Source organism: Anomaloglossus baeobatrachus, chromosome 2 (genome assembly GCF_048569485.1).
Source record: "Anomaloglossus baeobatrachus isolate aAnoBae1 chromosome 2, aAnoBae1.hap1, whole genome shotgun sequence".
Lineage (NCBI taxonomy): Eukaryota > Metazoa > Chordata > Amphibia > Anura > Aromobatidae > Anomaloglossus > Anomaloglossus baeobatrachus.
Genome location: NC_134354.1, coordinates 469,007,159 through 469,019,248, shown reverse-complemented (window position 1 = coordinate 469,019,248; position 12,090 = coordinate 469,007,159).

The window sequence follows — 12,090 nt, the reverse complement described above, 5'->3', positions numbered from 1 at the left end:
AACCTGATGTTGGCCAATTTCAATCATCAACAACCCCTCCGCTTCGGTGTCCCAGCGGTCCGATCAGTTGTCCATACCACAGAACTTTGAAAAGAAGCTAAAATACCCCGTTGTGTAACCAAGGACAGAAACCATAACTGCACACATTGCACGATTGATAGCCCTTGAGATGTTGCTGTATCAGCTTGTGTTAACTGAGGCTTTCCGCGACCTTTTGGCGGTGTTAGAACATTGGTACTCTGTGCCTAGCCGCCACTATTTTTCTCATGCTGTCCCCACACTCCACAATCACGTGTCCATAAACATCAAATGGGTTCTCACCAACGCCATAACAGGAAAGCTCCACTTAACCACAGACACATGGACAAGCGGAAGTGGACAGGGACGCTACAAGTCACTGACGGCCCACTGGGTGAACCTAGTGGCGGCTGGTACAGAGTCTGAGCCGGCAACATCCTATATAGTTCGCACACCCAGAATAGCGGGGCCCACTTCAATCACAGTTTCAGTAGCCTCCTACACAGCAATAACTCCCTCCTCCTCTTACTCTTCTTCTGGCTCCTGTGCATCCTCCTCAACATCCGCCGGTGTCAAACCGTCGACATCACATCATTCCCCAGCTGGGATCTGTGCAGCACTGCCTCGGCTAAGCGGCAACATGCTCTTATGAAGTTCATCTGCATCGGTGACAAATTGCACACAGCACCTGAGTAGAGTTGAGCGCGGTTCGTGGTTCGTGGTTCTCCAGTTCGCGGCTCGAGTGATTTTGGGGCATGTTCTAGATCGAACTAGAACTCGAGCTTTTTGCAAAAGCTCGATAGTTCTAGATACGTTCGAGAACGGTTCTAGCAGCAAAAAGCAGGGCTTTTTACAGCTACAGTGTGCAGGAGCCATCGCTGGCAGCCTGCCACAAGCTGGTAACCAAGATAAACATCGGGTATCCAAGCAAAGCGCTTTGGTTAGTAACCCGATGTTTATCTTAGTTACGTGCAGGAAGCCCACACTTTCCCGCTCAGCTCGCTCCGCCCCCTCCTGCCCGCGGCATGTACACATACATACACAAACACACACACACACACACATCCCCCCCCCCATCCCCCCCCATCCCCCCCCCATCCCCCCCATCCCCCCCCGCCCGCCCGCTCGCTCGCTCGCTCGCTCGCTCGGCTTACCTGCGGTGATGAAGTCCCGCCATCCCGACCTCAGCGCTGTCACTGTCCTCCATGGCCGCCGCTTGTCACATCACCTATCGCTTCCGACCCGAGACTGACTAGCGGTGACGTCACGGACCTCTCGCGATACTTGCTGTGAAGGCGCCGGTCATTGACCTCAGTGACAGGGGCTGTCAGTGTGCTGGAGATCAGCGCAGGTAATGTACCTCGCTGACAGCAGCACTTGTCACCCCCCTGCAGTGACCTGGGCTGACCCATTGATGTTAGCTCAGGTCACTGCACTGCTCTCCCAGTCAATGGGGAACATCCTGCTCTTCATTGACTGGGACAGTGTGGATCGTCATGGCAACCCCTTGGATTACACCAGACCTGGATTTGTTTTTCAATCTAATAAATTGGTTAAAGAGGGAATGTTTTGGGGAGTGTTTTTTCAAATAAAAATGTGTTTGTCGTCTATTTTTTTTTATTACTGACTGGGTTGGTGATGTCGGGTATCTGATAGACGCCTGACCTCACCAACCCCAGGGCTTGATGCCAGGTGACATTACACATCTGGTATTAACCCCAAATATTACCCCGTTTGCCACCGCACCAGGGCGCGGGATGAGCTGGGGCGAAGCACCAGGATTGGCGCATCTAATGGATGCGCCACTTCTGGGGCGGCTGCGGCCTGCTATTTTTAGGCTGGGGAGATTCCAATAACCATGGACCTCCCTAGTCTGAGAATATCAGGCCCCAGCTGTCTGCTTTACCTTGGCTGGTGATCCAATTTTGGGGGACCCCTACGTGTTTTTTTTTTTAATTATTTATTTAATTTAAAATAACAGCGTGGGGTGCCCTCAGTTTTGGATTACCAGCCAAGGTGAGGTTGCCAGCTGTGGTCTGCAGGCTGCAGCCGTCTGCTTTACCCTAGCTGGCTACAAAACTAGGGGGAACCCTATGTCATTTTTTTTTCATTTTTTTGGCTAAATACAAAGCTAAGCACCCCTTAGTGCCACATGAAAGGTACCAAAGGGTGTTCCACTTTTTCTCCATTTTTTTCTCCACTTTCTCTCCACTTTTTCTCCACTTTTTCTCCATTTTTTTCTCCACTTTTTCTCCACTTTTTCTCCACTTTTTCTCCACTTTTTCTCCACTTTTTCTCCACTTTTTCTCCTCTTAATCTCCACTTTTTCTCCTCTTATGCTCCACTTTTTCTCCACTTTTTCTCCACTTTTTCTCCACTTTTTTCTCCACTTTTTCTCCTCTTATGCTCCACTTTTTCTCCACTTTTTCTCCACTTTTTCTCCTCTTATGCTCCACTTTTTCTCCACTTTTTCTCCACGTTCTCTCCACTTTTTTCTCCACTTTTTCTCCTCTTATGCTCCACTTTTTCTCCACTTTTTCTCCACTTTTTCTCCACTTTTTCTCCACTTATGCTCCACTTTTTCTCCACTTTTTCTCCACTTTTTCTCCACTTTTTTCTCCACTTTTTCTCCTCTTATGCTCCACTTTTTCTCCACTTTTTCTCCACTTTTTCTCCTCTTATGCTCCACTTTTTCTCCACTTTTTCTCCACTTTTTCTCCACGTTTTCTCCACTTTTTTCTCCACTTTTTCTCCTCTTATGCTCCACTTTTTCTCCACTTTTTCTCCACTTTTTCTCCACTTTTTCTCCTCTTATGCTCCACTTTTTCTCCACTTTTTCTCCACGTTCTCTCCACTTTTTTCTCCACTTTTTCTCCTCTTATGCTCCACTTTTTCTCCACTTTTTCTCCACTTTTTCTCCACTTTTTCTCCACTTTTTCTCCTCTTATGCTCCACTTTTTCTCCACTTTTTCTTCACTTTTTTCTCCACTTTTTCTCCTCTTATGCTCCACTTTTTCTCCACTTTTTCTCCACTTTTTCTCCACTTTTTCTCCTCTTAATCTCCACTTTTTCTCCTCTTATGCTCCACTTTTTCTCCACTTTTTTCTCCACTTTTTCTCCACTTTTTCTCCTCTTATGCTCCACTTTTTCTCCACTTTTTTCTCCACTTTTTCTCCACTTTTTCTCCTCTTATGCTCCACTTTTTCTCCACTTTTTTCTCCACTTTTTTCTCCACTTTTTCTCCTCTTAATCTCCACTTTTTCTCCACTTTTTCTCCACTTTTTCTCCACTTTTTTGTCCACTTTTTCTCCACTTTTTCTCCTCTTATGCTCCACTTTTTCTCCACTTTTTTCTCCACTTTTTTCTCCACTTTTTCTCCTCTTAATCTCCACTTTTTCTCCACTTTTTCTCCACTTTTTCTCCACTTTTTCTCCACTTTTTCTCCACTTTTTTCTCCACTTTTTCTCCACTTTTTCTCCTCTTATGTTCCACTTATTCTCCACTTTTTCTCCACTTTTTCTCCACTTTTTCTCCTCTTATGTTCCACTTATTCTCCACTTTTTCTCCACTTTTTCTCCACTTTTTCTCCTCTTATGCTCCACTTTTTCTCCACTTTTTCTCCACTTTTTCTCCACTTTTTCTCCTCTTATGCTCCACTTTTTCTCCACTTTTTCTTCACTTTTTTCTCCACTTTTTCTCCTCTTATGCTCCACTTTTTCTCCACTTTTTCTCCACTTTTTCTCCACTTTTTCTCCTCTTAATCTCCACTTTTTCTCCTCTTATGCTCCACTTTTTCTCCACTTTTTTCTCCACTTTTTCTCCACTTTTTCTCCTCTTATGCTCCACTTTTTCTCCACTTTTTCTCCACGTTCTCTCCACTTTTTTCTCCACTTTTTCTCCTCTTATGCTCCACTTTTTCTCCACTTTTTCTCCACTTTTTCTCCACTTTTTCTCCACTTTTTCTCCTCTTATGCTCCACTTTTTCTCCACTTTTTCTTCACTTTTTTCTCCACTTTTTCTCCTCTTATGCTCCACTTTTTCTCCACTTTTTCTCCACTTTTTCTCCACTTTTTCTCCTCTTAATCTCCACTTTTTCTCCTCTTATGCTCCACTTTTTCTCCACTTTTTTCTCCACTTTTTCTCCACTTTTTCTCCTCTTATGCTCCACTTTTTCTCCACTTTTTTCTCCACTTTTTCTCCACTTTTTCTCCTCTTATGCTCCACTTTTTCTCCACTTTTTTCTCCACTTTTTTCTCCACTTTTTCTCCTCTTAATCTCCACTTTTTCTCCACTTTTTCTCCACTTTTTCTCCACTTTTTTGTCCACTTTTTCTCCACTTTTTCTCCTCTTATGCTCCACTTTTTCTCCACTTTTTTCTCCACTTTTTTCTCCACTTTTTCTCCTCTTAATCTCCACTTTTTCTCCTCTTATGCTCCACTTTTTCTCCACTTTTTTCTCCACTTTTTCTCCACTTTTTCTCCTCTTATGCTCCACTTTTTCTCCACTTTTTTCTCCACTTTTTCTCCACTTTTTCTCCTCTTATGCTCCACTTTTTCTCCACTTTTTTCTCCACTTTTTTCTCCACTTTTTCTCCTCTTAATCTCCACTTTTTCTCCACTTTTTCTCCACTTTTTCTCCACTTTTTTGTCCACTTTTTCTCCACTTTTTCTCCTCTTATGCTCCACTTTTTCTCCACTTTTTTCTCCACTTTTTTCTCCACTTTTTCTCCTCTTAATCTCCACTTTTTCTCCACTTTTTCTCCACTTTTTCTCCACTTTTTCTCCACTTTTTTCTCCACTTTTTCTCCACTTTTTCTCCTCTTATGTTCCACTTATTCTCCACTTTTTCTCCACTTTTTCTCCACTTTTTCTCCTCTTATGTTCCACTTATTCTCCACTTTTTCTCCACTTTTTCTCCACTTTTTCTCCTCTTATGCTCCACTTTTTCTCCACTTTTTCTCCACTTTTTCTCCACTTTTCCTCCTCTTATGCTCCACTTTTTCTCCACTTTTTCTTCACTTTTTTCTCCACTTTTTCTCCTCTTATGCTCCACTTTTTCTCCACTTTTTCTCCACTTTTTCTCCACTTTTTCTCCTCTTAATCTCCACTTTTTCTCCTCTTATGCTCCACTTTTTCTCCACTTTTTTCTCCACTTTTTCTCCACTTTTTCTCCTCTTATGCTCCACTTTTTCTCCACTTTTTTCTCCACTTTTTTCTCCACTTTTTCTCCTCTTAATCTCCACTTTTTCTCCACTTTTTCTCCACTTTTTCTCCACTTTTTCTCCACTTTTTTCTCCACTTTTTCTCCACTTTTTCTCCTCTTATGTTCCACTTATTCTCCACTTTTTCTCCACTTTTTCTCTACTTTTTCTATGGTCGGTCTACCCATTAGCTCTGCCATGCATAGTGTAGCTCTACACCTACTGCACATGTTACTTTATGATTGACATCTCTTTCGTACCAGAGCTGTCTAAGTCTACTCTGACCCCATATTTGTCATTACTATATTGTCCTTGTACTGTATTATGACATTTGTATCATGTGTTTCATTTCTTGCTGTGTTGCAATTTTTTTGCTGCATCCCAATTGTACCTCTACATTGTTCGAGTTTATGTTATTGTTCTCTCACTCTTATGTGATACTGATTATTGTCATTTTTCATGATTACATGCAGATAAGTCCAATCTGACGAAGGCTCAGGCCGAAACGTCATTTGTAACTTGTTTTGGACAAAAACATATATGCTTATGAAAAAAAAATTTTCTTAATACGGACCAATAAAGAGTGATTTTGCATTACTATCCATTGTGACTTACTGACTTAGTCTGGGAGATATAGAGTGCCGAGGTTACTCACTAATTTTATCTATTATTACCTCTGAGCACCTATATACCAGTGAGCAGAGCTTCCTCTACAGTAGTTCTCCTGATTAGGCATGCCCTTACCTCATGAGCAGGGCATTGCAGCTTTGGTAGCAACCATTACGACATGGACTCTGCTGCTGTGGACCCGGGGAGAGTGAGTGCAGATTCATTGCACCCACACTCCTCACATGAAGGGTCCGCACTCCTAGAAAATGGGGGATACGTTCCCTGAGTGTCTCCCCCCCATATTCTAGACGGTCCAGAGTCGTCGTGGGACCCCTTTATTTTTTTTCTTACAATAAATTGGTGAAAGAGGAAATGTTTTGGGGACTGTTTTTTCAAATAAATTTCTTTTGTCGATTTTTTGTTTTTGTTAGTACTGACAGTTTATGATGTTGGGTATCTAATAGACGCCATGACATCACAAACTGCTGGGCTTGATCTCAGGTGACTTTACAGCTAGTATCAACCCGATTTATTACCCCGTTTGCCACTGCACCAGGGCACGGGATGAGCTGGGGTGAAGCGCCAGGATTGGCGCATCTAGTGGATGCGCCACGTCTGGGGTGCCTGCGGCCTGCTATTTTTAGGCTGTGAAGGCCCAATAACTATGGACCTTCCCACCCTGAGAATACCAGACCACAGCTGTCCGCTTTACCTTGGCTGGTGATCCAATTTGGGGGTCCCCTACTTTTATTGTGTAATTATTAATATTTATAAAATAATTATAAAAAAGAGCCTGAGGGGACCTCCACATTGGATCCCCAACCACGGTAAAGCTGCCAGCTGTGGTTTTCAGGCTACAGCCGTCTGCTTTACCCTAGCTGGCTATCAAAAATGGGGGGACCCAACGTAATTTTTTTTTTTTAACTATTTTTTAAATAGAAAAAATTAATGGGCTTCCCTGTATTTTGATTGCCAACCAAGGTAACGGCAGGCAGATGGGGGTGGCAACCCATAGCTGTCTGCTTTATCTGCGCTGAGAATCAAAAATACCGCGGAGCGCTACGTCATTTTTTTAAAGATTTATTTTTACAGCACTGTGATGTCCAGCAATCAAAATACAGGGAAGCCCATTTTATTTTTAGTTATTTAAATAAATAATTAAAAAAAATATATGTTAGCTCCCACTGCATTTTTTGTATTGCTAGCTAAGGGTAATCCAAGCAGCTACTGGCTGCTAACCCCCACTGCTTGGTGTTACCTTCACTGGCAATGGAAAATCCAGGGAAGCATTTTTTATTTTTTTTGCCAAAAAGCTACAAAAAAAGGACGTGAGCTTCGCCATATTTTTGTATGCTAGCCAGGTATAGCAGGCAGGTGCTGGAAGAGTTGGATACAGCGCCAGAAGATGGCGCTTCTATGAAAATGCCATTTTCTGAGGCGGCTGCAGACTGCAAATCGCAGCAGTGGGGCCCAGAAAGCTCAGGCCAACCTGTGCTGCGGATTCCAATCCCCAGCTGCCTAGTTGTACCTGGCTGGACACAAAAATGGGGCAAAGCCTACGTCATTTGTTTTCTAATTATTTCATGAAATTCATGAAATAATAAAAAAAGGGCTTCCCTTTATTTTTGGTTCCCAGCCGGGTACAAATAGGCAACTGGGGGTTGGGGGCAGCCGTACCTGCCTGCTGTACCTGGCTAGCATACAAAAATATGGCGAAGCCACATAATTTTTTCAGGGGGCAAAAAACTTCTGCATACAGTCCTGGATGGAGTATGCTGAGCCTTGTAGTTCTGCAGCTGCTGTCTGTCTGTATGGAGAAGAGCAGACAGCAGCTGCAGAACTACAAGGCTCAGCATACTCCATCCAGGACTGCATGCAGACGTTTTTTGCCCACCAAAAAAATGACGTGGGCTTCGCCATATTTTTGTATGCTAGCCAGGTACAGCTGGCAGCCACGGGCTGCCTCCAACCCCCAGTTGCCTATTTGTACCCGGCTGGGAACCAAAAATATAGGGAAGCCCGTTTTTTTTAATTATTTCACTTATTTCATGAAATAATTAAAAAACAAATGACGTGGGCTTCGCCCTATTTTTGTGTCCAGCCGGGTACAACTAGGCAGCTGGGGATTGGAATCCGCAGCACAGGTTAGCCCGAGGTTTGTGGGCGCCTCTGCTGCGGATTTCAGTCCGCAGCCGTCCCAGAAAATGGCGCTCTCATAGAAGCGCCATCATCTGGCGCTGTATCCAACTCTTCCAACAGCCCTGGAGCCGGGTGGCTTGTTGGGTAATCATGAGTTAATACTGGCTTTGTTTTACCAGCCAGTATTAAGCCAGAGATTCTTAATGTCAGGCACGTTTGACCCGGCCATTAAGAATCTCCAATAAAGGGTTAAAAAAAGACACCACACAGAGAAAAAATACTTTAATAGAAATAAATACACAGACACATTAGAGACTCCATCTTTATTACCCCTGTCAGCCCTCCACGATCCTGCTCTTCTGTCTTCTTTCTTTCTAGTGTAGTAGTAGTGACGATTGTAGTGAGGGGCATCACTTGGGGCTGGGGAACCTCCATCCTAACTACAATGCTCACTACAATCGGGAAGCAGCGTGCAGCCTTCACTCCGTGAGTGATCACTGCTGGCTGCTAGCGGTAACAGCGGTAACGCTGACAGACGCGTTACCATAGCAACGGTGCTCCCGGAGCCGCGGTTAGCGGTGACGTCACCGCTAACTGCGTTGCTATGGCAACGGTGATCTCCGTTAATGACCGGCTGTGTCAGCCGGTCCCTAACGGAACGGGGAGTCGACCGTGTGCTAGAGCATGTCGCCGGTACACGGCGATACACATATGTGCACCGTGTACCGGAGAGATGCACTCGCAGGTCCTACATGACGTGTCATAGTCATGTGACCAGTCTGTAGCCAATGAGATAATAGCCACGTGACTGGTCACATGGCTATTTTGACGTCACGATAGGTCCTGCTTCTCTGCTGGCAGTGCAGGTCACCGGGAGGATTCAGCGATCATCGGATGGAATAGCGGCAGGAGACAGAGTGCAGAAGGGATCGCGAGGACCGGTAAGTGTTATGGCAATGTTTATTAACTGTTTGTGTACATTTATAATGCATTTTTATGTGTTTGTGATTGCCTCCCATTATAGCCTATTGGTTCTAGTTCGGTTCGTCGAACGTTCGACGAGCCGAACTCGAGCCAGACCCCCCGTTCGGCGAACCGCCTCGAGCCGAACCGGGACCGGTTCGCTCATCTCTACACCTGAGCTTTTGAAAGCATTAACTGAGCAGACAGATGAGTGGCTTGAGCTATTGGATCTCCGTCCAGGGATGGTAGTCTGCGATAATGGTCATAATCTGGTGGCGGCTTTAAAGCTTGAAAAGCGTGTACATGTTCCTTGTATGGCCCACGTTGTAAATTTAGTAGTTCAGCACTTTCTGAAGAAATACCCTGGGATACCAGACCTACTTACCAAGGTACGACGTAATAGCGAACATTTCCGCAAGTCATCTCCCTCTTTTGCTGACCTGGCAGTGCTGCAGCAGTGCTTACACTTGCCTCATCACAGACTAATATGTGACCTCCCTACGAGATGGAATTCAACCTATCATATGTTGGCCAGGATCCATGAGCAGCAGAGGGCAGTATCCCAATTCCAGCAGGAACATGCCTGTCAGACGCAGCTGCCATATATAAGTACTGCCGAGTGGGTGTGGATTGCAGACATTTGTCAGGTCTTGGACAATTTTGATTACTGTACCAATATTGTGAGCAGTGAAGATGCTGTTATCAGCATTACCATTCCACTGATTTGTTTATTGAAACACTCTCTGGATGGTCTGACTGACCAAAGTGTTCATGCACCCGAGTTGTTTGTGGATCCAGACTTCACAACGGTTGCTAGTAATCCGCACAACCTCGGCCAACAAGCTCAGGCCACCTTTGCTCAGCATTATGAGGATGAGGAGGATGATGAAGAACAGGAATGCTTTGAAGTTGGTAACCAAGGGTTTGACAACCCTAGCTTCAGAGCTGTCCAGCATGAATGGCCTGAGGAGGATCAGGAGGAGGAGAGAGAGACTGAGGAGGAGAGGAGGTTTAGGGAGACAGAATGTATTCTTAGCAGTGACACACAAAGGTTTCCCGTTCGGAGTCTGGGACACATGGCACAGTTCATGTCACACTACCTTTCTCATGACTGCCGGCTAGTCCACATTTTGGCAGACAACAAATACTGGTTATGTACCTTCCTTGACCCAAGCTACAAAGACAAATTTGCTTCGCTACTTGTGGAGGCAAATAAGGATTGTACTATGGAGAAATTCAAGAGTGCTGTATTGGAGCACTTGATGAAACGATTACCCTCAGATCATGCTGGCGTCAGAGATAGCATGTCATCTCACGCAACAGGATTACAAGAGAGGGCTATGCATAGTAGGAGCAACACAGGCGGGGGACTAATGTGTCAAAACAGGTCCATTTTCCACAAACCGTCTACTGCAAATCAGATACCGGTTGAGGGAACGATGACAAGGAAGGAATACATAAGTAAGTTGGTGAGGGACTATGTAGGTGACCATTTCAGCGTGCTTTCAGAGTCTACTGTTCCCTTTAACTATTGGGTTTCCAAGCTCAACCCTTGGCCAGACCTCGCCTTATACGCTTTGTAAGTGCTAGCTTGCCCTGCTGCGAGTGTGTTGTCTGAGCATGTTTTCAGCTCAGTGGGGTCAATAATAACAGATAGTCGCACATGACTATCCATGGAAAGTGCAGACAGTTTGACGATGATCAAAATGAACTATAGATGGATTGCCCCAGAGTATCTCAGGCCGCCTGTTAACAATACCCAATAATAAGTGTAGCCCCAAAATTTGTATTTCTTAAGTTCAAATAAGTTCCATTGTTTCTCATTCAAGACTATTTTGTCTTCTATCATATAATGACACCGCATGACTAATGTAACTTGTTATGCTGGCATGTAACTGTTTGGCCCAATCACCCAGGGCAATATTTTTCAAGCATTTGTACATTATGCACTGGCACAAGCACTGACGAGGCTACACTGTCTAGAACAATTGGTCAGGCAGTCTCTATTTGTGTTCTTTATTGATGCTGTGCTCCATGGTGTGTTACACATGGCCCACTGCCAAATCAGATTTTTTTTTAGCTGCTTGGCATGTTATGTCCTATCGCTTATCCTACCAGTTTGTTTTTTAAAAAAAAAGCTGTTGCGAGTACCTACTGATGCAGTGCTCCATAGTGTCTGAACCATTATCTCTGGGGAAACTGAATTTTTTTTAAATCCTCAGTGTTAGCTAGTGGAATAAAGCCTGAGTGAAACAACTGCCCCTTCCACGGTGCTGCATGCTTTACAAACTGCGGTCTAGGAAGCAGGCGCTTATGCCTCCTTCTCCCAACCTGGTTTTGGTCAGATGCAATCATCATCAATGACATCAGCTTTGATGTCCCAGTGTTCCGTTCAGTTATCCATACCACAGACCTCCGAAAAGAAGCGAAATTACTCCGTTACGCACCCAAGGGTAGAAACCATAACTTCACACATTGCACGATTGATAGCCCTTGAGATCTTGCCATATCGGCTTGTGGGAACAGAAGCTTCCCACGACCTTTTGGCGGTGTTGGAAACTGAATTTATTAAATTCCTTGGCATGTTATGCCCTGTTACTTTTCCTACCATTTTTTTTTTTAAAATAAGCTGTTGGGAGATGTTGGGAGTGGCTTGTGATGCTGTGCTCCATGGTGTCTGAACCATTATCCCCTGGAGGAACTGAATTTATTAAACTCCTTGGCATGTTATGCCCTGTTGCTTATCTTAGCAATTTTTTAAAGAAAGCTGTTGGGAGCTGTTGGGAGTACCTTGTGATGCTGTGCTCCATGGTGTATGAACCATTATCATTGTGTAGTTCAAATACACGTAAAAGAAATAAACATATGTATGACAAAATATGTAATTGGAATATTTTTCAGGGAGAAATATTTCATTTTCTGGAACAATTTCAAACACTTCCATGTCCATGACTGTATATATCAGTAAAAGGAAAACTCTTTAAATCAAAGAAACAAGAGCAAACTAAAAATTTTTAGAGTCAGATTTGAATTCAGGAGGTCAAAATCACTAAGAATGATTCATTTGATTATTGAACCTGACTTGAATAATCACCTGTCCTGGTTGAACAGTGCATCACCGTTGATCAAAAGAATCATCTAGTGGGCCGTAAAAAACATAT